The sequence below is a fragment of the Mastomys coucha genome, unplaced genomic scaffold, assembly GCF_008632895.1.
Source record: "Mastomys coucha isolate ucsf_1 unplaced genomic scaffold, UCSF_Mcou_1 pScaffold22, whole genome shotgun sequence".
In the NCBI taxonomy this organism is placed as follows: domain Eukaryota; kingdom Metazoa; phylum Chordata; class Mammalia; order Rodentia; family Muridae; genus Mastomys; species Mastomys coucha.
Window position 1 is genome coordinate 71990743 of NW_022196905.1, and position 3735 is coordinate 71994477.

General features: G+C 37.3%; 1 pseudogene across 1 annotated transcript; it reads left to right on the forward strand.

The window, feature by feature from the left end:
* The first annotated feature begins 739 nt into the window (after positions 1-739).
* On the forward strand, positions 740-1184 carry LOC116070485 (annotated as a pseudogene). The gene has a single exon (XR_004110420.1). The product of XR_004110420.1 is annotated as a 60S ribosomal protein L31 pseudogene (transcript).
* Positions 1185-3735: the final 2551 nt, after the last annotated feature.

Below are 3735 nucleotides of genomic sequence, written 5' to 3' on the forward strand. Positions count from 1 at the left end.
TATCCTATTCAGAAAAGAGCAGGCGTCTAAGAGACAGCAAGCAAACACAGCAAAACAGGATACAACAAGACAAGGTAAACCTCCTCATACTGAGGCTGGCCAAGCCAAGTCAATAGGAAAGGAATCCCAAGAGCAGGCAAAGAATCAGAGACACATCCAGTCCCACTGTTAGATGTCCTACAAAGCACCAAGCTAAGAGCCATAGCACATACACAGCGTGCCTGGTGCAGAGTACTACAGGCCCCATGCTTGTCTCTTCAGTCTCATTGAGTCCAAGTGAGCCCTCCATAGATAATTAAGTAGGCCATGTTCCCCTGATGTCCTCTATCCCATCAGGGTTCTATAAAAAGATGAATGTAAAAGAGCAGTGTATATTCACACTGAAAAAATTTCAGCCAAAGTAAAATGAAATAATGGTGGTTTTTTGGAAAAAGGATGAATAAGACATTGTTTAACAAAACAAGACAGACTTAGAAAGTCAAAGACTAGATAGTCTATCATATCTAGGCTCTCGATTTGCGTGTGTGTGTATATGTGTGTGTATATGTGCACACACATGGGCATGTGTGTGAGAGTGTGTTCATGTGTGATAGTAAAATAGAGCCTGTGAGAGAGAAGAAGGCTTAATAGAGGGGTGATGAATAAATGAGGAATAATGGAAGGCCTGTGTCATGCAGACAGAAGAGGACTATTTGAGAGGAAGAGGTTAACCAGTTAGAGAAGACATTAGGGGCTTCCTTTCCAACTTGGGCCCAGCAGAATGGCTCCCGCAAAGAAGGGTGGCGAGAAGAAGGGCCGTTCTGCCATCAACGAGGTGGTGACCCAAGAATACACTATCAACATTCACAAGCGCATCCATGGAGTGGGCTTCAAGAAGCGTGCTCCTCGGGCACTCAAAGGAATTCGGAAATTTGCCATGAAGGAAATGGGGACACCAGATGTGCGCATTGACACCAGGCTCAATAAAGCTGTCTGGGCCAAGGGAATAAGGAATATTCCATATCGCATCCGAGTACTTTTGTCCAGAAAACGTAATGAGGATGAGGATTCACCAAACAAGCTGTACACGTTGGTAACTTATGTGCCTGTTACCACATTCAAAAATCTACAGACTGTCAATGTGGATGAGAACTAACTTGCTGAATGTCAAATAAAGTTGCAGAACTGCCAAAAAAAAAAAAAAAGAGAAGACATTAGGGAAATGAGAGGAATGGAATCAAAATGTAATGACATACATGTATATGTATAAAGTGCCAAAATAAAACACATTGCTTTCTATGGAAGCTTAAAGTTTTTAATGAGTGAAATCCTTTTAAATTAATAAAATTAAACATACTATAGCTGGGCAGTGGTGGCGCATCCCTTTAATCCCAGCACTTGGGAGGCAGAGGCAGGTGGATTTCTAGTTCGAGGCCAGCCTGGTCTACAGAGTGAGTTCCAGGACAGCCAATACTCAGAGAAACCCTGTCTCAAAACAAAACAAAACAAAACAAAACAAAACCCAAAAAATGAAAAACAAAACAACAACAAAAAACCCAAACATAGCATAAATAGAAAATTTTACATCATAATATCAAGAAATACAGTAAAACAAGAAAAATTGTGTAAAGCATGAACCAAAAAATCTGACAAAAAAAAAAAAGGACTTCAGTTTTTTGACTCTATAGAGTGTGGAGTGAATACTGAAACAGTAAGACTCATAATGACATTGTTATAAGTCTAGATCAGCGCCTGCTTCAAACCTCCTCAGAGAAGCTTCATCTTGGACTATACAGTCATTAGCACAGAGATCCAGGAATGCATGGTGTGAAGAGAGTGAGAGATTTTGGAGCTCTCAGCCTTAAATTAGATGTCTTTATCATACCCTTCCAAGACTTCAGGAATAGGGGACAAAAGGACCATAAAATTCAGAGGTGATAAAGAACTGGAATAAAACACTCTCTAGATACAGTAGGCCAGATGCATGCATGAGCACAAGGAGACTATGACAACGTACATGTTCTGCACAAGCTCAAGACAGAAACAAATCCCAGCTGGGAGGATGGAAGTGGGGCAAGAGCTCATTTCTAGCCAAGAAGCTATTTCTAGTTGATTTCTTCTCGAAGAGGGTTTCACGGAATTATAATCCAGCCAACTATGCTACTGAAGCTAGAATACAGACATGCCTTTAGTCCATATCTTTAATCTCAAACAGTGTAGGTAAGGTTAGTTGATAGAAGGAAATAATCCTGTTTAAAACTAACTTTCAATTGTGGGGCAGACAAAGGATAAATCAGAGAATGAGTCAAAGATTGGATACACTGAACTCTCATGAGAATAGCAAAGGAAATATTTTTAAGAGCTGTGCAGGACAGGAGAGTAAGCCAGCTTTGGTCAAGCAGTTGCTTTCACTGCAGTGGAGTTGAGTCAGTCAGTTTGGTTGAGTCTGTGAATGGGGAGTCGTTCCAATGAGTGCAGTGCAGTGGAGTTGAGTTCATTTGCGAGCTCATGCATTTCAGTGTAAGTCAGCAGAGGTAGTTAAAGGCAGGAAATAAGAGGGAGCCAGAAGATTAGAACAAATTGCCAGATTTAGAGACCAAGCAGAGGAATAAAGTGAGAAGCTGAGAGACGCCAGCTTCTGTGTTACTTTATTATCTGCTGAAATGATGAAATGCAACCATTTTCAAAGCCTAAAAGAAGGGATCTATTTGGTAATCTTGGAGTGTTAAACAAGTTATCTCTTTTTATTCTTATGGGACCTAATGTATAGAGAAAAATTAGAATGTCTCATTTAACAATTGGTAATATTTCTTTGGATAAAAGCCTGTAGAGTCTCATCAACTTCAAGAAATCTAGTGTCGGTATTAACTTTGGCACAGTGATTATCACATTAAAGTGTCTATGTAATAGTTTCTGTAAGATTGGCAAAAGAAAATTCTATGGATGTGAGCTTCATACATATCTGCTGAAAATGTTTCAGGAGCCAGTGTGAGAATTTCTAAGAATCACAGCTAGGAGTAACTCAAACTTAAGAGCTTGGATAATTTATAAGTTGAATTAGCAACTATTCACACATAAAGTTGTATTGATTTTACTGAATGACTTTAGGTTTTATGTGAATCTTTCCCTTGTGATTTTTAAACTTAAAAGTTCTTAATTCAGAATAATGAAAATATACATTATTTGCCTATTTATATTATTTCTATTTAAACTTATAGATATGTTCTAGCTATATTTTGAATCATCTGAATCATAAACCAGGAAAATAAATATATCTTAAATATTAGCTATAGTTCAAATTGAATTTTATACAAAAACAAATAATATGATAAGGGATTGTTTAATGGTAGATATTAGAGTAAGATGTGAAATGCCCTATATATGATAAACAATATTTTATATGGATATTTGTATATGTGCATATGCACACACATATATACACATGTATATACATAGGAACATATTTGTGCATTTATAATATCTATACATGTACATGCATAAGTAAACATATATTAAATGAATATACAAAATGCTTCACATATTCTTGATTTCAATGTTAGGAAGTGACTTAACTTTCTACTATTATGATAAAAACCTATGTATGTTTGTGTGTGTGTGTGTGTGTATGTGTGTGTGTGTGTGTATTTCATTACATATTTTATATGGAGCAAGAGACAGAATTTAAACAGGAATTAGACATGACCTTCACATCATTTCACCCTGATGAAAACTTGGGTGAATGAGGTGGATTACTTT